This window comes from Chiloscyllium punctatum, chromosome 6 (genome assembly GCF_047496795.1).
Source record: "Chiloscyllium punctatum isolate Juve2018m chromosome 6, sChiPun1.3, whole genome shotgun sequence".
NCBI classification, from domain to species: Eukaryota; Metazoa; Chordata; class Chondrichthyes; order Orectolobiformes; family Hemiscylliidae; genus Chiloscyllium; species Chiloscyllium punctatum.
In genome coordinates, this window is record NC_092744.1 from 133702247 (window position 1) to 133724812 (window position 22566).

A 22566-nucleotide genomic window follows, 5' to 3' on the forward strand; every position below is an offset into this window, starting at 1 on the left:
AGGGAAATTAGGTTTCATTCCAATTTTTGCCATTCGAATTTAAGCTCTGACATCATCCGTGGAAGGATTTTAAACACTACCTTCGAAGCACAACCCTTTCCTCTGGATTACCTGTCAGTTACATTAGTACAGGAGCAGACTATGGCCACTCAGATGGTTTGGGGCAGTTTGGGAAATGTACTTGGAAATTCCAGGCTGGGTCAGGAAGTGACACCCCTTCCCCCAAAATCCCTGTTTCCGGGCTTCCCCTCTCTGTAACTTCTGCTCCAGATGTGGGTCATGTTACAGACCCAGATTCGCAGTGAATAAAGGCCCCATGCATCACACAGGGTCAACTCAGACAAATCATCTGCTCTCCCTGAATGCAACATTTTACATCATGAAAATAACCAGTTATTTTCCAAAAGCATAAATAAGAATGTAAGAAATAAGAACAAGAGCAGGCTATTTGGCCCCTCAAACCTTCTCTGACATTCAATAAGAACATGGCTGATCTACTTCACGGCTCAACTCCACTTTCCTGCTAACCATTTGCATCCCTTAACACGCTGAAATGTCACAAACCAATCAACCCCATCTGTAAATACATTCAGTGACCCAGCTTCCACAAATCTCTGGGTACGGAAATTCCAGCCATTCACTACCTTCTGAAAGAAGACATTTCTTTATGTCTCAGTTTAAAATCGATATTGCTTTTTCTGCATCTACATCCCTGCGTTCCAGACTCTGCCCTGGTGTGTTATCACATTCTGAACACTTACATTGTCAAACCCCCTCTGTATCTTGAAGAAGGGCTGATGCCCAAAACGTCAATTCTCCTGTTCCTTGGATGCTGCCTGACCTGCTGCGCTTTTCCAGCAACACATTTTCACCCCTCTGTATCTTGTCCATTTCATTAATGTCACCCTCATTCATTTAAACCACAATGAAGAATCGACTCAGCATTTTTGATTTATTCAATAATTCTATCCTTTCATCCCAGGAACCAGTCCAATGAACCAACATTTCTGCATCAGCATGCTGACGTTACGTTTCATACACAGGAACAGTCCAATCCGTTGTACTGCTCCTTTTTTGGGAGTCATCTCAATTAAATAACAGCCTGCCTTTTGGTTGTCAGTGTCATCCTCAAACTCGGATGTGTATTGCACTCAGCTCTCCCCATCAGGCTATCAGTATAGATTGTGAGCAGCTCTTGCCATCGGACTGATATTTGTGTTACTCCAGTAGATACAGTATTTTTTATAATGACCAATGAAGCCTGCATCTCCGATTTCTATGTGTTTCCCAATTGTCATTCGATGCTAATGCATTATCCGTCATACTATGAGCTTCTGTCTTGTGTAAGAATCTTTATTTTGTGATATCTTGTGGAAAATCTATGGAAAGCCTCATGATTAAAGAGAGTTTAAGTGTTATATCTGCCTTAAATGCTGTTGGATTCGAATCTTATCAGATCAAGTGGATCGGTTGGAGAGACAGATAGAAGCAATGAGGAATTTGCAACAGCAACAGGATGTGATGGATGGCAGTTATAGGAAGGGTGGAAAGTCTCAGATACAGTCACATAGATGGATTATCTCCAGGAAGGGTAAGAGAGGTAGGCACCTTCTGTGGATACACCCATTTCAAACAGGTATGCTGTTTTGGAAAATGTAGCGGGTGATGGATTCTCAGGGGAACGTAGCACGGACAGCCAATTTTCTGGTATTTAGACTGGCTGCAATGCAATGAGGGGTACTTCGGCTTCCAAGAGGTCAATTGTGTTAGGGGATTCTGTGGTCCGAGGTACAGACAGACGTTTCTGTGGCCAGCAAAAAAAAAAGAAAAATGGTGTGTTATTTCCCTGGTGCCAGGATGAAGGATGTCTCAGAGTGTGTGCAGAATGTTCTCACGGGGGAGAGGGGCCACCAAGAGATCATTACCACATTGGAAGCAACGATATAGGAAGGGGAAAGATTGAGATTCTGAAGGGAGATTACAGAGAGCTAGGCAGAAATTTAAAAAGGAGGTCCTCAAGGGTGGTAATACCCGAATTACTCCCAGTGATACGAGCGAGTGGGGGCAGGAATAGGAGGATAGAGCAGATGAATACATGACTGAGGAGCTGGTGTATGGGAGAAGGATTCATATTTTTGGATCATTGGAATCTCTTTTGGGGTAGAAGTGACCTGTACGAGAAGGACTGATTGCACCGAAATTGGAAGGGTACGAATATACTAGCAGGGAAATTTACTAGAACTGTTCGGGAGGATTTAAAGTTGAGTGTGGTGGGGAGGGGGGTTTGGGACCCAGGGAGATAGTGAGGAAAGAGATCGATCTGAGACTGGTACAGTTGAGAACAGAAGCGAGTCAGAATGTCACGGCAGGCAGGGACAAGGTAGGACTGACAAATTAAACTGCATTTATTTCAATGCAAGGGGCCTAACAGGAAAAGCAGATGAACATGGTCAGGAACATGTGACTGGGATATCATAGCAATAACAGAAACATGGCTTAGGAATGGGCAGGACTGGCAGCTTAATGTTCCAGGATACAAATGATACAGGAACGATGGAAATGGAGGCAAGAGAGGAGGGGGAGTGGCATTTTTAATAAGGGAGACCATTGCAGTTGTGCAAAGGGAGGATATTCCTGGAAATACATCCAGTGATGTTATTTGGGTGCAATTGAAAAAAAGAAAGGGATGATCACCTTATTGGAACTGTATTATAGATCCCCTAACAGTCAGAGGGAAATTGAGAAACAAACTTGTAAGGAGATCTCAGCTATCTGTAAGAATAACAGGGTAGCCATGGTAGGGGACTTTAACTTTCCAAACATCGACTGGGACTGCCATCGTGTTAAAGGTTTAGATAGAGAGGAATTTCTTCCGTGTGTACAAGACAATTTAATGATTCAGTATGTGGATGTAACTATGAGAGAAGGTGCAAAACTTGACCTACTCTTGGGAAATAAGGCAGGACAGGTGACTGAGGTGTCAGTGGGAGAGCACTTTGGGGCCAGCGACCATAATTCCATTCGTTTTAAAATAGTGATGGAGATGGGTAGACCAGATCTAAAAGTTGAAGTTCTAAATTGTAGATAGACTAATTTTGACGGTACGAGGCAAGAACTTTCGAAAGCTGATTGGAAACAAATGTTCTCAGGTAAAGGGACGGCTGGAAAATTGAAAACTTTCAGAAATGAGATAACAAAAATCCAGAGAAAGTATATTCCTGTCAGGGTGAAAAGGAAGGCTGGTAGGTATAGAGAATGCTGGATGACTAAAGAAATTGAGGGTTTAGTAAAGAAAAAGTAAGAAGCATATGTCAGGTATAGACAGGATAGATCGAGTGAATCCTCAGAAGAGTATAAAGGAAGTAGGAGTATACTTAAGAGGGAAATCAGGAGGGCAAAAAGGGGACATGAGACAGCTTTGGCAAATAGAATTAACCAGAATTCAAAGGGTTTTTACAAATATATTAAGGATAAAGGGTAACTAGGGAGAGAATCGGTCACAAAGATCAGTAAGGCAGAATTTGTGTGGAGCCACAGAAAATGGGGAAATGCTAAATGAATATTTTCATCAGCATTTACTGTGGAAAAGGATATGGAAGATATAGACGGAGGTGATGATCTCTACAATGAAAAGGTATCTCTGCCCAGACCTATATAATACCACATGTTCAACATTCTCCCTCCTGACCTCCCGATGATCTTATGTGGTTGTGTCTTCTTTATCTTGCATTCAATAGAGAGAACCCCTTTCCCCCATTCCCATCTTAATTTAAACTCATTTTATATCATCTTCTCTATCACCACTGCTAAAAGCCTGTTTATCTGTTGTCACACCCTCTTTTCGCTGTCACCTACCCCCACCTCTGGCAAGGGATTAAAATGCCCAGTTTCCAATCATTTTCAGTTCTGAGAAAGTGTCAGACTGGACTTGAAATGCTAACTCTGTTTCTCTGTCTCTGGAGATGTTGCCAGACCTGCTGAGTTTCTCCAGAAATGAATAGGCACAGCACAAATATTCAATTAAACAAATAACTATGGATACTGGAAATAAAAATGCACAAATTGCTGTAGAAAGTGGGAGCTTTGTCGAAGGATCACTGGACCCGAAAGATGAACTCAGCCTTCTCTTCACAAGCTGCAGCCAGACCTGCTTAGTTTCTTCAGCAATTTATGGTTTTGAACATTTTCCAAAGACGTATGTCGAATCTGCTCAAACGCCCTGTCAAGCACAGAGCGCTGTACATTGGGAAGGGAGCAAAAATGCAAAGTGCACAAGTTCATTGGCTCTGAAACGACATAAGTCTGGCATCACTGACACGACAGAGGTCTTAATCATGGTCAGGGAGAAAACAAGAGGGAAAAACATTCACTTCAAACATAGAAGATATTATGATGGGAAGGAAAATGATTCAGATGAATATTTTAAAGTATCTGAGTTATGTAACAAATTGGAGGCGTGACGTCAGCGTGAGACCCTCATCAGAGTGCGATTATGAAACTGGATGTGTTCACACATCAGAAACTAGGTTAGGTCACTGAGTACAGGGCTGAAAGGTGAACGGGTCTCAGTGTGAACTGGGGGAAAGTCAGTAGAATTGATTTGCAGATATTGCAGCTCACACCTGGTTATCATGTGATGATGTAGATCACAGCAGCGGCCACAGCAGAATTGCATTCAATCACAATCCATAACTTTTCCCCAAGGATAGTACATCAATCTATCATTATCATCAAGCTGAGTGATGGTTCAGGAACGGGTTTGGGTGAACATGCCAGAATCAGAAGCATGTGCATCTAAACCTGATGACAACCCATTAAAGCTACTGCAATTGACTGGTTACATTATGAATAGCAGAACTACCATCTGGTGGAGAGGGAGAAATAATCCCAAGACAAAAAGATAAGATCGAAACTCTGCAGCCAAGCCACATCCCGTCAGCAATGTCGATGGACTAATTAACATCTTACTGGAGGAGAGGACTCCACAAATATCCCCTGTCATGTACATCAGTGTAAAAGTCAAGGATGTAGTATCTGCAACATCCTCAGCCAAAAGTGTTGATTCTATAATCCAACTCACCCTCCTCATGATGCCCACAGTATCACAGATGCCAGTCTTCAACTAATTCGATTCGCTGCATGTGACATGAAGAAACAGCTGAACACAGTAGATATGACAAAGGCAATGGGCCCTGACACCATTCCTGAAGATTGTGCTGCACAACAAGCCGTGTCGCTGGGGAAGCTGTTTTAATCCAGCTCCAACTGTGACATCTGTCTGGCCCCGTGGAAAGTTCCTCAACTATATCCAGTCCCATAACAAGGGAGTGACTACAATCTGACCATTTATCACGCCGTCATTCCCGTCGCGATGGTCGCATTTGTGGGTGTTCTTTTTGACAGAGCTGTCAAGCAGCACAGAAATGTGCTCAGTGTGGTTTCCAATAGGTCCCCATGTGGAGATGGTGCTGTTGTGGAAATATCACTGGATTATTGATCCAGACCAGCATAATGCTCTGGCAGCTGGTGGAATTTAAAAACAATTAACAAAATATAGAGACATAAAATCTGCTGCCAGTAATATTGTCCTTGAATCTAATGTCTCTTGTAAACATCTGTTTTTTCCCCAATGTGCATTCAGGAAGTAAATCTCCCATGCTTGCTCCTCTGTCTGACAAGTGTCTCCTGACAAACAGGCATGTGATAAACTCTGCAATGGTCTCTGGAACGGCCAAGCAAGTCACTCAATTGTATCAAATTGTTCTGAGTTCTTAAAGGATAAAACCAGACAGAACACTGGCAACGAGCTTTGGAAAAGGGAACGGGAAACACAGTCCTTTCAACCAGACAGATGCTGAGTCCTTTCAACCAGACAGATGCTGCCTTCCTAATGTTTACGAGCTTGTGACAACAACGACAGAGCTTTCCCACACACTGCACAGAAACATCAGGAAGGGAGCAGGGCATTAGACACTTTTAGCTTTCCTTGTTCTAGCTCATGGAGAAAAGTTCACTTTTATAACCTTAATTAATGCATTCTTCAGAAACTCATCAATTCCTGTATTATGCCGCTCAATGATTGACCGTCCAACCCATACAATCACAGAAGCACTGGCTCTGTACTGTCATAAACACAGCACGATCTACATTAGTCCCACTTTCCGATACGAGGCCCATAACCATGTATGTTATGGCACTTCAAGGGCACGACCATGTATCTATTGACGGTTGTGAGGTTACCTGTGCCAGCTGCCTTCTCAGGAAGTGCATTCCTGACCCCAACAGCCTCTGGATGAAAACCAATCCTCAGATCCTCACTAAACATCAAACCCTTCAGTTTGAAATGATACTTCCTTGTTCTTCGCCCTTTGACTGAAAGGAACAGCTGCTGTCTATCCATCCTGTACATGCCCCTGGTAATGTTATCCTTCTGAAGCACGTCCCTCTCAGCCTTCTCTGCTTCAAAGGAAACAACCCGAGCTGATTACTCCATCCAAGGGAACATCCTGGTGAATCTCCACTGCACCCTCTCCAGTGCAATCACATACTTCCTGTAATGTGACTCCCAGAACTGTACATAGTATTTCATTTGGCCTAACCAAAATTCCACATCGCTCTTATAATCTGTGCCTCCATGAATAAAGGCTATGTTTATGGTCGCTATGCTTTGTCAAGTTGTGCATTAACCTGTTTAATCACATTCAGGATATATGGAGAAGCACCCTCTGAGCTTCCTAGTGTGGTGCTATTCATTGAGTCCCCACTCCCCTTCTGGTTCCTTCTTCCAAATTACATCACCTCATATTTATCAGGGTTAAATTCCACCGGCCATTGATCTACCCATCTGATCATTCCATGAGTATCTTCCTGTAATATAAGGCCTTCCTGCTCACTGCCAACCAACCAGCCAAACTTTGTGTCAAACGCAAACTGATTTGTCACACTCACCCCAACCCCCTTCATATTCACAGCTGCATCATTTATGAATACTACAAAAATAATGTTAAAAATCACACAACACCAAGTTATAATCCAATAGTTCTATTCGGCCGCACTAGCTTTCGCAGCGCTGCTCCTTTATCACGTGATTATGCTCTTCGAAAGTTCGTGCCTCCAAATAAACTGTTGGACTATCATCTAGTGTTCTGTAATTTTTAAACTTTGCGCATGCCAGTCCAGCACTGGCATCTCCAAACCACAAATAATATGTGACACAGCACTGATCCCTGTGGTACACGATTGGATACTGGTCTCCAGTCAAACAAACAGACTTCTACCAGCAGGCCTTCTGTCTCCTACCACTAAGTTGATTTGGATGCAACTTGGCAAGTCACTAATGAGTCCTGCCTCTTCCCTGGTTATTCTGTTCCACTTGACGTACCTGTAGAATACCTGGGGATTCTCCTTAATCGTGTCCTGACAGCAGGTTTCCATGTCGCTGTGTTAGTCAGTCCCCTTCAAATGAAGAATTGCCTTCTTATTGCAGTCTGAAATGGTCCAACCTTTACCTGCCCTTATTTGCCTTAAATGTAGAGTAGGCAGCCAGAGAAAAATCCTGTTTATTTCCACCTTGTCATATGTTTAGTGACTTTTCTAAATTTCACTATGATCACCTCTCATTGTTTGAAACACTAAAGAACACAGGTCGAGTTTCCACATCAGGCAATCTCGCCAGCTGAGGGATTAATCTGGAGAATGTCCATTGCACACCTTCCGTGGTCAGTATTTTCTATCTCAGATTGGATCACCAACACTGGACTCAACACTATATGTACAGTTTCATTAGCAAGCTGTGAAACTGCATCAACATGACCTTCCGATTATGTTCTGGTTCTCTTAAATGACGGCGAATCTGACTTTAACTTTCCACTTCTATATATTCCTCCAATTACCATTCACATTACTTTATTTATGAATTCACTGCATGAGCTCTTATAAAAAATCCTTCTGAAAATCGAAATATGCCATTTCTATGTTGCAATAAACAAGTTCATATCATCCTGAAGTTTGACAAGGATGAAGACTCTGTCAGACTCTGTCAGTGCAAACTGATTCTCTCCAATGTTGCTGTTAATTTCTAAATATCTAATGCGACATCCTACATAATAGATTCCATCAGTGTCCCTACAGATGTCAAGTTAATTGGTCTGCAGTTCTCTACACTATCTCTTCTTTGCATCGCAGATGCTTGAATCCCTTCATTCATCTACAATGCTTGGAACACTTTTACTCACTTCCAGCCTCTGCAGAATGTACAGGAAAATAAAACAGTCATCGACAGCACAATTAATGCGTCTATTGCTGATTTACTTCTAATATTTTGATACGAAGTTCAACCTGGCTCATCAGATTTAGCAATGCTCAATCCAGCTACAATACTACTATGTTTGCCTTCAACTACTACCGGGTTACTGATATGAATTGACTTTATGTCTTTAGTGCCACAAGTTCCATGTGATCATTTGGTATTTCTCACCGATTTTCTGGATCTTCCTTCGTGATGACAGATGCAAAGTAACTGGTTACTTTATTGGTAATTTCCCTGTTCTCCACAATAACCTCTCCTCTCCGGATTGCAAAATTACACATTTGACCTTGCTTTTATTTTGTTTTCTTTGTAATACAGATTGCAGATTTATGTAAACTTTGTGTTCTTCCTTCACAGAATCATTAAACGCCTCCATTTTAGAAAGGCCCTTGGGCCCAACAAGTCCACCCTGCCCCTCCGAGGAGTAACCACCCAGACCCATTCACATCCGATTCTACATTTTGCAACTGATGCATCTAATCTACGCATCCCTGAACACTTTGGGCAAATAAGCATGGCCAATTCACCTAACCTGTAAATCTTTGAACTGTGGGAGGAAACCGGAGCACCCGGAGGAAACCCATGCACACGGGGAGAATATGCAAACTCTACACAAACAAATTTCTGAGAATTCTCCGGTTGCCAATGTCTAAGGTTCTTCTGAACTCACTTCCTATGTTGAATATAATCTTTAATTTATTATGTTAGCCTTCATTAAGTCTCTTACCCTTTCTTTGGTGATTCTACCTTAAAGAAATAGACATATTTTTCAGTCATTGCAGTATTTCTGTAAATCTCCGGTCCTGACCAGGTGTATCCAAGAACACAGCAAGAGACAAGAGAAGATATTGCAGGGGTCCTGGCTGATCTTTTTCCATCATTGCTGGCCACGTGGGGTGTCCCGGAAGACTAAAGGGTAGTGAACGTTGTGCCCTTGTTCAAGGCGGGCTGCGAAGAAGAACCTGTAAACTATAGACCAGTTCGCTTAACAACTGTGACATGAAATATCCTTGAGAAGGTTCTGAGAGTTAACATATATATGCATTTGAAAATACACTGTTTCATAAGGAGCAGTCAGCACTGCCCTGTGCATAGGATATTATGGCTCACATTTCATTAGCGTTCTTTTGAGGAAGAGACCTGTAATGTTGATGAGGGGAGGGCGGTAGACGTAGTCTATCAAGATTTCAGAAAGGCCTTTGATAAGGTTCCACATGATAGGCTTCTCTGAAAGGTGCGATGGCATAGAATCCAGGGGGAACTGGCAAATTTGATACTCAACTGGATTGATGGTAGAACGTAGATGCTAATACTGAAAGAATGCTTGTTGGGCTTGAGGCCTGTGACTAGTCGTGTGTCTCAGGGGTCGGTACTGGGCCTATTACTGATTGTTATCCTTATCAATGATTTGGATGAGAATGTGCAAAGCATGATTAGTAATTAGGCTGATGACAATAAAATAGGCAATACTATGAACAGTGAGAAAGGTTATCAGAAATTGCAGCAGGACCTTTACCAGCTGGGGAAGTGGGCCGAGAAAAGGCAAAGAGAGATTAATATGTGGGGTGTTGCATTTTGGAAAGTTAAATCCAGGTTGGAGTTTCGTGGTGAATGTTAGACCCTGAAGGAGTGTAGAGGAACAGAGGGACCTTGGAGCTGACGTCCGTGGTTCTCTGAAAGTAGTTGAACGTAGACAGGGCAGTGAAAAAGGCTTTTGGCAAACTGGCCTTCATCAGTAAGGGCATTGAGTATAGAAGCTGGCGAGTTATATTGCAATTGGACAGGACGCTGGTAAGGCATGCACTTGGAGCATTGTGTTCGGTTGTGTTCACTTTGCCAAAAGAAGGATGTGATTAAACTGGAAAGAGGACAGAAGAAATTTACAAAGATGTTGTCAGTACTCGACGGTCTGAGTTGTAGGGAGAGTTTGGACCGGTCAGAACATTTCCCTTTGAGTGTAATAAACTGAGGGGGAATTGTATAGAAAAGTATAAAATTATGAGATGCATGGATAAGGTGAATGCACTCATTCTTTGTGCCAGTTTTGGGAATCAAGGTCTAGAGGACATCAGGTTAAACGTGAAAGAATAGTGGAATATTGTGGCCTGGACTCGATGGGCCGAATGGCCTTACTTCCACTCCTATGTCTTATGGTCTAATACAAAGGATCCTGAGCGACAACCTTTTTACGCAGAGGTTGGTATACGTATGGAATTAGCAGACAGCGGTTTGGTCGAGGCACGTACATTAACAATGTTCAACAGGCTTTTAGATGAACACGCGGATAGGAATGATTTAGAAGAATAAGGGCAAGGTCAGAGAAATGGAATTAGCAGGATGGACATTTTGGTCAGCACGGACCACTTTGGTCCAAAGGCCCTGTATCCATGCTGCAGGGCTCCATGATTCTATGACTCTAACAACCATGGCGTGTCTACCACTTCATGTTCAAACATTCTATGTTGTATGCAGGCGCTGTGTAAAGAACAATATATTAACGTCTCTAATCCTCAGAGCAAGGTTACTAATGAGTCCTTCTGACCACACAAAACCAAATCCAAAGTTATCTGATCTCTTGTTGGAGTCACAACATACTCTTCAACCAAACTGTTATACGCTTATGGAATTTATTTTTCACAACATGAGCATTCTCTTAGTTAACGCAGTTTAGATGCAATTTGAGATCATGCAGTAATACTGCAGCACCGACAATATTTGCATCTCTAATTTCCCGAGCATACAATGCACAGAATTTGCACGAGAGCATTGGTTTAGATGCATAATACACCAATGCTTGCTTCTCATTCCTATTCTTAAGATCCACCCAAACTGATGCTGTGGAATCTGGGGGACAGGGTCTGTGGCGTTATTAGTGATAGACCTGGACAAGACATTCGGAGAAGGTCACCTCGACGCTGACATGATCTGAAGAAATGACCAGCATCACAGGACAAGTATCAATATCCTCCCCACTCTGTCAGATTAACTGTCACCGTACTCTCTCTGCTCCCTCACACTCACTACCTGTTATCGCACCTACCCCCTAACAAGGCTCATACCTTATCTCCAAATAAGGTTCAGGCACTACCACTCTCACTATTGAATTCAGCACCCTCCCCACCCCACCCCACCCCGTGCGCCCTCTCTACCTCCACGATACTCCCACCACTAATAACACTGCATGGATACAACACTGTGGACTGACTCCCTCCGGACACATCACCATTCCCCCTCCCCATCTACCTACACCAGCACTAAGAGCAGGGCCACACACTCCAACCATGTGTGGAGGACGCTGGTATGAGCGAGAGAGGACCGGGACGTGTCGTATGGAGATTCCGTGACATCCATGTCCCTCCAACTGAGTAAAAAAAAATCTTCAGTGAAGGGCAATTCGCACTTTAACCATTGTGTCTGTTCTCCTAATTTTCTCCCTCCCAAAACAACAAATATCTCATTGAAGAGCGATACAGACACAAAAATATTCAGAGACATATATAAACACGCTAATATACTGATACTCACAGTACATACACGGAGATAGAACCGCACACGTGTAGTGGCATATGGAGACATAGACAGTCGCACACAAGCACAAGTAAAACGCACAGGCTAATACACAGATAAACCAATGTCAGCACATAAATACACAAACACATAGACACATGAACAAACACACACAAGTGCACATACAGACCCACAGAGACACAGACACTCGTGCTTATAAGACAGAGATAGATAGGTTTTTGTTGAATAAGCATGTCAAGAGTAACAGAGAGTAATCAGGGAAATGATGTTGAGAAATCTCTAAGTCAGTATTAAATGGCATTCAGAGTCGATGGATCGAATGTCCTAATTCTGCATCTTCAATGCTCGTGTGGTGTCATGCTATCAGTTATTCTCTTCCTGGGACAGGAGCAGAGAATAAGTTTAATGCATATTTGATTGAAAAGAATCAGTGGTCCTATTGGACAGGTTTAGACGGCTGACTGGTTTATGTCTATGCCTAATTATTCTGTCCTTGTGTTTCCAAAGAAGTGGTGCTTTGATGTTAGGTTAACACAGATTAAAATAACAGGTCCAACACTGAAATAAGGTCGCCCCTTTTACTTTAGTGGTGTACTATCTGTAGGGTCCTCATCCTCAGGGAGCAGTGAAGACTCGCTTTTTGAAGATATTCAAGGCTGAGCTCAACTGATCTTTGCTGGACAGGAGAGTCAATATCTATTGGGAACAGACAGGAGACGGATGGTCAGACACAATCGGATCAGTCAGGAGCATTCTGACTGGTGGCACCGAATGGACAACTGCTGCCCCTACCCCATGTGTTGTTCCCTCAATCCACCCTCAGGGCTGTTACAGGGACATGCTGCTGTCCCTACCCCATGTGTTGTTCCCTAAATCCACCCTCGAGGCTGTTACAGAGGCATGCTGCTGTCCCTACGCCATTGTTGCTCTCGTAATTCACGGCCAATGCTGTTACAAAGATATACTGCTGTCCCTACCCCATGTGTCGTCCCTCAAGGCAACCTTCGATGCGGGTACAGAAATATACTGCTGGCACTACCCAATGTGTTGTTCCATCAATCCACCTTCGATGCTGTTACAGGGATATACTGCTGCCACTTCCCTATGTATTGTGCCCTCCATCCACCCCTCGACACTGTGACAGAGATGGGGGCCTTCTCATTCAGCTCGTCATTATCGTTACCATGAGACTGGAGGAGACCATTCTGCTTATTTAACGAGTTACAGAGGAAAACAGAACTAATCATTTTAGCTCATTGAGTACATTTTACTGCACAGGGGGCCATTTAAACTGTGTGAGCTGCTACACAGGAAGCTGTTGCTCACAGGAAATAGGGTAGAGATAAATGCTTATTTTCACATTACAAAGCTGTAATAGGTGGAGTGCCTCAGAGATCACTATGGGATCATCAACGATCAATATCTGTATTAAAGATCTGGAGGAAGGGACTGGATATATCAAAGCCCAATTAGCTTAAACGCCAAGCTGGTCATCCAGTATGTCATCAAATGGAGGTCGCGTGTCATCAATGTGATATAGGCAAATGGAGGTTAGTGAGCAAGCCTTCAGCAGATACAGCATCATTTGAGTTGTCTATTTTGGATGGACGTATAAAACAATGGTAAACAATTTAAGTGGGGAGAGATTGCAGAACTCTGTAATTCAGATGGTATTCATGATCCTGGTACAAGAATCATATGTAGTTAGTCTGCATTTGCTGTCAGTGATTTGAAAGCTCAGTGGAATTATTGTGTTTCTGGCAAAAGGTCCCAGGATTAATCAGGAATGTTTTACTGCATCTGTACCGTTAAAAGTGAGGAGTGCAGATGCTGGAGATCAGAGTCGAACGGTGTGAGGCTTGAAAAGCACAGACAATCAGGCAGCATCCGAGGAGCAGGAAAATTGGCATCACGAGTATAAGTCCTTCATCAGGAATATGCCCGAAACATCGAGTCTCCTGTTCGTTGGGTGTGCCTGACCTGTTGTGGTTTTCCAGCTTCACATTTTAGGAGTCTACATCTGTAGGGGGCACTGCTAAGACCACATCTGGCACATTATGTGCAGTTTTGATCCCTTAACCGGAAAAAAAAGTAATGGAAGCCTATCAACAATGTTTTGTTCACACCTTCCTGGAATGAAGGCCTTTTGTTCTGAAACATTATCAGTTTTGGATTTAGATGAGAAATCCTTTTGAAGCATATACAATTTTGAGAAAAGTCAGCGAGATGCATATTTTCTCTTCTCAGGGAGACAAAACAATGGAATACATTTTAAGAATAAATTGTATTATTTTTGCACAGATATTATAAAGACATCAAACGATTTTTAAAAATTAAGCAAATGCATATCAATGATCGCTGGGTTCAAGTCCAGCAAGGGAAGGGATCCAGTTGGACTGGTGCAGTGATCAAGTGGATTTAGTGAAGGGATCTGGTACAATGACTGGAGAGATCTAGCTCAATTATCATTGAGATCAAGTAGAGCGAGTGAAGGGATCCAGTAGGACCAGCGCAGTGATCCAGTGGATTTAGCGCAGGGATTCAGTAGGATGACTGGAGGTATCGAGTTCAATGATCACTGGGATCAAGTTCGGCTTCCTCATTTCACCTCACCCCAACCAATCTTTATAATCTGGCATTTCCATGACTGATGCGCCTAGCGTGCACATCCCTGGACATTATGGGTAATTTAGCGTGGCCAATCCACATAACCTGTGCATCTTGGGACTGTGGGAGGAAATTGGAGAATGTAATTGAAGAAGAATCTCTTTTACGGTGAGGCAGCAGTGCTAACCACTGAGCTACCCAGTGTGGGCAACACAACTTGCCTGCATATTTCAGCACTTCAAAAGTGACATTTGAGCAGGGAGGTTCCATAAGATCCAGACCTGTCATTGAGCGACAAGAGGAGGGCATTGAGATCTTGAACAGCTTGGTCAGGAACAGGAGTAGGACATGCACGCCATCGAGACTATAATGTAGGAACACCAAGAGGACATTTTTCCCAGCGAATGTATAAAGCAGGAACAGAATGTGCCCAATCAGCTAATCATGTCTGTTACACAGCAATTAGCACAGACCTTTTACAGCCTTGTGCCTGTTACACAGGAATTGTGAAAGGAAATGTAGAGATTATAGAAAGCAAATAAATTATAAAAACCAAATTCATTAGGGAATGAAAAGTTGTGAGAAATCTATTGGTATTGAAGACAAATTGTTAGATTCCATTATGAAGGAATTAATAACAAGAAATTTTCAAAGTCAAGCCAGAATCCAGCACAGTCAACATAGTTTTATGAAGAATGAGTCATGTTTGAATGATTTGACTAGCTTTCTTAAAAATGTGATAAACAAAGAACAAAGAAAATTTCCAACCCAGGAACAGGCCCTTCGCCCTCCAAGCCTGAGCCGATCCAAATGTCCTGTCTAAACCTATCGGTCAATTCTGAAGCTTCTGTATCGCTCTTCTCCCCACCTACTCATGCATCTGTCCAGACGCATCTTAAATGAATCTACTTTGCCTGCCTCTTCCACCTCTGCTGGCAACGCCCACCATCCGCTGTATGAAGTACTTGCTGCATGTATCCCCCTTAAACTTTACACCTCTCACCATGAAAACTTAACCTGTCGTTATTGAATCCTTTGCCGTGGGAAAAAGAGCTTGTCTCTATCCACCCAGTCTATACCCTTCATGATTTTGCAAACCTCAATCAGGTCCCCCCCAAACTCCTTTTTTCTAATGAAAATAAACCTAACCTACTCAACCTTTCTTCATAGCTAGCATCTTCCATACCAGGCGATATCCTCAAAAACCTTCTCTACAACGTCTCCAAAACGTCCACATTCTTTTGGTAATGTGTCGACCAGAACGGCACACAGTATTCTAAATGTAGCTGAACCAATGTCGTGTACAATGTTAACATGACTTGTCAGCTCTTATACTCAATACCCCGTACAATGAAGGCCAGTGTACTATATGCCTTCTTGACCACACGAACCACCTGTGCAGCAACCTTCAGGGTACAATGACCTGCACTCCCAGATCTCTCTGCTCATCAACTTTTCTCAAGGCTCTTCTGTTCATTGTATAATTCGCTGTCGAATTAGTCTTGCCTACATGCATCACCTCACATTTGTCTGAATTGAACGCCATCTGCCAATTTTCTGCCCAACTCTCCAGTCTATCTACATCCTCCTATATTCTCTGACAGTCCCTTATTCCTTCTGCTATTTCACCAATCTTCATATCATCTGCAAACTTGCTGATCATACCAACAGTGCCCTCTTCCAGATCATTTATATATATATTATAAACAACAGCGGCCCCAATACTGACCCCTATGGTCCACCACTGGTCACTTCTCTACATTTTAAGAAACTCACTTCAACTACTACTCTGTCTCCTGTTTCTCAACCAGTTTTTTATCCACCTAGCTAGAACGCTCTGCACACCATATGACTACAATTTCTCCATTAGTCTACCACGGGGAATCTTATCAAACGCCTTACTAAAGTTCATGTGTATGACATCAACAACCCTTCCTTCCTCTATCAACTTGGTCACTTCCGCAAAGAACTCTATTAAGTTGCTAAGGCACGATCTCTCCTGCACAAAATCATGTTGCCTATCACTGAAAAGCCCATTCTTTTCTAAATATGAATGGATCCTATTCCTCAGTACCTTCTCCAGCAACTTTCCCACCACTGATATCAAGTTCAATGGTCTGTAGTAATCCGGAATATCCCTAGTAACTTTCTTGTACAGGGGGACATCATGAGCAACCCTCCAGTCCTCCGGCACCTCACATGTATATAAGGATGCCACAAAGATATCTGTCAGGGCCTCAGCTATTTCCTCTCTCACCTCCCTCAGCATCCTGGCATAGATCCCATCCGGTCCTGGGGATTTGTCCACCTTAATAACCTCTAGCGTACCCAACACATCTTCCTTACTTATGTCAACATGATGCAGACTAATCAAATTTCTATCTCTAATGTCAACATTCCTCATGTTCCTCTCCTCAGTGAGCATTGATGCAAAGTAATCACTCAGAATCTCACCAATCCTTTCAGATTCGACACAGAGCCTTCCTTCATTATCTTTTAGTGGACCAATCCTTTCTCTAGTTACCCGCTTGCTTCTTATATAAGAATAAGATGCTTTGGGATTCTCCTTAATTCTGCTTGTTAAAGCTATGTCATGACAACTTTTAGCCCGCTTGATTCCTCATTTAAGAGATGGGTAATGGGGCTCATCTAGATGTATTATATCTCGATTTCCAGACAGGAGTGCGTAATGTGCCTCACAATAGATTAATATGCAAGACAAGACCACATGGGGAAAGGAAAGATTTATTTACTCGGAGAGATAATGGGATAAGCAATAAATAAGTACGATATGGAGTCGCTGGTTTTAGACTGGGTCGGACAATGTCAAAATTCAACGACATTCGGTTAGAGTCCAATGGGTTTATTTGAAAACACAAGCTTCCATAGTGTTAGAGAGAGAGGAAGACCATAGACCCAGAGGTTATAAGGAAAAGATCAAAGGATTGTACAACTCATGCGCATGAATGGTACACACCTAAGATGGCTCTTAAATCCTTAATCACTTAGAATCGAGGTATAGGTTTTGATTGATTGACATGCAAATCGCAAACATTATCGATGTAAAGGAGGTGATGCCTCCGATCAGGCAATGTATTTCAGTGGTGAGGTCTTGTTTGGAGTATGTATGTGTCTTCATCTGGAGTCCGACTTGGTTTGTTCCGAGTTCAGGATTGTATAAAATGCCACGTTGACTGAATGTCTCCAAATTGTATGTTTTTGGAACAAAATAAAGCGTATCTGCAAATTCAAATGCAAATTCACGCCGCAGATTTGTACGTACATACGTGTGTGTGCGTGTACGTGTGTGTGAGGGGGTGTGCCTGTGTGAGGGTGAGAGACAGAATGTGTGTAAGTGAGAGAGACTGAGTGTGTGTGTGAGTGCGGGATGAATATATAGTGGGTATGGTTGTGCATGTGTGTGACAGAACAGAATGTGCATGTGCGCATGTGAGACGGGGGAGTGTGTGTGTGTGTGTGTGTGTGTGTGTGTGTGTGTGTGGAGCGAATAGGGAGTGTTTGCATGAGTTTATGTAACGGGGAGAGTGAGAGTGTGTGTTTGTCCAGGCGAAAACGCAAACAGATACCACAGATCCCTTTCCCCACAGGCACTCACTCCCTGGTTTCAGAGCTTCCCCTCTCTGCAGCCTCTGCTCCATTTGTTGTGCATGTTACAGATCCATATGCTGTAACTACAGTCCCCATGCTCCATCCCGAGTTGGTCACCAATTCCTCAGGTCTTCCAGAATGTCTGAGGCAGCTCACAGTACAACCTCCAGCAAACCATCCCCAGCACCTCCACTAACTTTTCAATGACAGGAGTCAGTCAGATGCCCCACAGCTACAGGCCTTATGGACAGACCAGACCCCTCAAAATATTTTTAAAAGGCAGCCGATCCTTAACGTTTCCTTATTTTAACTGTAGATGTGAACTTGCGTTCCACAAATGTTGCAACTGGTCAACCGACTCAACGTTAAGTAATATGTAATCCATTCAAACACTCCAATTAAAACACAATCTAACAGATGAACAATTTGAAATAGCTTCCCAGTTGGACCACTTATGCAAACAATATATACAGTGCCTTCTACTAATTAACTGTGCTAATACAGGAACATCCCATAAACATGTTCCTTGACACAAAGGTACATTCAAAAACAGAATCTTAGTTGCAGTTCTCCAATCCAGGAAGAAGCATCTTCAAGAAAGTTTTCAGAGAAAGGAGCAGCTCAGGATCATGTATTGAAGCTTCCAACCCGCCTGGGACACCGGGCAGCTTCTGAATGCTGCAGCGAAATTGAAAATGAGAAGATCTGGTCTGGGAGAGCTGGCCACTGCCCTACAATTGTTACCACTGTTTTAATAAAACCTAAAGGCCTCGAAAGTTACTTACTTCAGCCGTTTTCAGTAGGCAGTTCGGGATCTCTGCCTTTAAGACTTCTCTTCAAAAAAAAACGAGAAAATTACATTTTCAAAATGACAGCATTGTCACATCTCCTCCTTTTACAAAATGAACCATTAATACATAACAGCAGCTTCTTTTTAAACCCATTATTCTTACTCTATTAGTGGACTAAATATATATATACGACATTGACAATAAGTATGCAAACATTCACAACTCCATTCTATTTCAGTCTGTATACTCCTGCCGCAGAACGCCTCTGTCTTTCTTCATTCAAGTCTCGATAACTTGTCAGCAAGTACAGTTTCTTGTCCTGTCACCTGTATAACTTCCAAATCGAATGGCAGCAACACAAAAACCTATATCTGAACAGATCAGATGTTTTCTTCCTAAATTTCTCCAAAGACTTAAGGCGTTATGATCGTATATAGATTTGTCTTGGGCACGTTATTTGCAAGTTAAATGCTGAAATGTGACACCAACACCAAGCTCAATGTCTCCTTCCCAGTTGTGAAATACTTCTGTTGATGATTTCACCGGACACACCAACCACACGTTACATAATGGAGCAATTTGCATCTCTCCAACAGTTCTTCTGAATGAAATGTCTCCTCATTTCTCAGCATCAAGAAATTACATGCCTCTGTACCTCTTAATGTTGTAATATCTTTTCCTGCTACTCCTGGCCTATGCTAGTTAACCTTACCCACACAGGTGTATATTTTAAGAAGTTCTCACACATCCTTCTCAATCCATCATGGCATCCAAACTTTGATTTGTGGACGAACTCATAATCATCAGCCATTTCTGCTTCTAATCTTGCCATTGTAACTCTCTGCCCTTCTGCGCGAGTTTTCACTATTGCGGGAAGTGAATTTTTGAATTCCTTCGAAAAAAGAACCTTTTTAAGAGTGTCATAGGTTTGCTCAGCTTTTTACACCATTACCCACTTTCAAAATTACTTTGATTCTTTCAAACTCAATTTGCATTTAAATCAGGGACCCTTTTTTAGATTCCTGAAATGCTGTCTGTTGGCTTCTGGCACAAGCTCATATGCTTTCTTCACCTTATACTCCTTATTCTTTCCAAATCACAGCCCCCCCCCCCCCCAACCACCACCACCCCCCCACCATGATTTAGAAATATACTGCTGTTGCTTCAGAATCGTTGCGTCAAATTTCTGGAATTCCCTCCCTACTGGCATTGTGGGTAAACCCATAGCAAGTGGACTGCTGCAATTCAAGAAGGCAGCTCACCACCTTTTCAAGGGCAAGTGGAATGGGCTATTAATGCTGGACAGCCAGCAATGCCCAAGACCCAGAAATGAATGAGAAAAGATATTGGCCAGGGATGGGATGGAGCCGCAGGAAGAAAATGGAGTTTGTAAACATAATAGATGACAATGACCTCCACACTCCCAATATTTAAATAACAAGGGCAGAGAGACAATGGTTCATATCTGCAACTGAGTAGGTCAACATAGAGACCCATGAGTAATACTGCCAGATGCAAAGAGGGAGACAGGAATTGAACTGGATTCAAAGTCTCAACAGGAAGACTATTGCGGGCAAGAAGCGTAGACTACACGAAAGAACACAAATGCAGTCGTAACTGGCTTATAGAAAAAAATATCTGGACAGTGAGACTTACCAGGTACACCAACGATAGACAGTAGAGGATAATACAAATAATTAATAATGCAACTTGCATAATAGATCCGCCATGATAATGACAACCGACAATAATACATAGAAAGATACCAAATAAAATAGGATTAACTCCTGTCCATTGTTGGAACATTCCAGTCTAATGTTCTCAGATTCTAATCCATTTTTGGAACATTCCAGTCTAATGTTCTCAGATTCTGATCCATTGTTAGAACATTCCAGTCTATTGTTCTCCTATTCTGTTCCATTGTTGGAACATTTCAATCTAATATTCTCAGATTCTCATCTCTCCTCGCTTCTGTCTGGAGCTGCTGATCCCTGTTAGTGCTGTTGGTGATTCTCCCGCTCATACTGTGGCATAACACATTGAACGGACCTATTTATGATTAAAAGATGGGAACTCTCCACTGGGGGATTTAGAATCCATGGAGACTGACATTAATCACAATCACTGAACAAACTGGCTCATTTAACCCCATCCTTACATCACATCTCGTATCACAATAAAAGGGAATATTTACTCAGTTTGGATGGAATCGATGAGGGTTACTGGATGGACTATGAATCGTACATTTTTAAAATATTTTTCCTTGGATGTACGGGTACTGTAAGAGCACTGCAGGATTGTTCATGTACCACTCTGTCTATAAAGGAGACAGGGTTTAAATGTCAGACTAGCTGCATAAGGTATCTGGTGAGGAAATTTCTGGATACACTGACACAAGAAAGTGAGGATTGCAGATGCTGAAGATCTGAGTCGGGAAAGTGGTGCTGGAAAAGCACAGCCAGTCAGGCAGCATCCGAGGAGCAGGAGAATCAACATTTTGTGTGTAAACCCTTCATTAGGAAAAAGGCCTGAGGCCCAAGGATGTTAAGAGATAAATGGGATGGGGTGAGGTTGGTGGGAAGGTAGCTGAGAATGTGATGGGTAGATGAAGGTGGTATGTCGCAGAGGAGGGTGGAAGGGATAGGTGGGAAGGATAATGGACGGGAGGACACATCAACAGCGCTGTGCTGAGTTGGAAGGTTAGATTTGGGTTAAGGTGGGGGTAGGGAAATGAGAAAACTGGTGAAATCATCATTGATGCCATGTGCTTTAGGGTCCCAGGGCGGAAGATGAAGCTTTCTTCCTCCAGGCGTCGGGTGGTTAAGGAGTGGAGGTGGAAGCAGCCCAGGACGTGCATGTGCGTGGCGGAATCGGAGCGGGAGTTAAAGTGCTCAGCTTCGGTGCGGTGTGATTGGTTGGTGTTGGTGTCCCACAGATGCCCTCTGGAGTGTTCCGTAAGTTGGTGTCCTGTCTCCCCAATGTAGATGAGTTAACATCGAGAGCAACGGATACAGTAGGTGGTATATGTTGAAGTGCAGGTAAAAATCCAATTGACGCGGAAGGTTCCTTTGGGGTATTGGACAGAGGTGAGGGACAGGTGAAGGTGCAGGTTTTACAACTCCTACGGTGGCACGGTAAGGAGCCAAGATGGGAGGGTGGGTTGGTGGATGGTGTGGACCTGACAAGAGAGACGCGCCTGGAATGTTCTTTATGGACCACAGGTAGGGTGGGGAGGGAAATATAACCCTGGTGTTGGGGTCTGTTTGTAGGTAGCCCAGATGGGGGACGATGATGCATTGCATCTAGAGGTTTGGTAGGGAGGAAGATGAGGCCCAGGGTGTTCTTTCCCTGTTGCGTTTGGAAGGGTGGGATTCAAGGGCGGAGGTGCAGGAAGTGGATAAGATGCGCTGGAGGGCACGGTCGACCACGTGGGAGGGAAAATTGCGGTCTTCGAAGAAGGAGACCATTTGGGATATACACTGGGTTCAGAGTGTGGTACTGGAAAAGTCCAACAAGGCTGGGAGCATCCGAGATCGCTTTTGTCTGAAACATCGATTTTCCTGCTCCTCGGATACTGTCTGACTTGTTGTGCTTTTCCAGCACCACATTATCGACACTAATCTTCTGTACCTGCAACACTCACTTTCGCCAACACACTAGGTTCAGCGACATTCTTAACACTGCCTTGAATTCAGTCCTCCCTGCTTTAGAAAAGATGTTGTT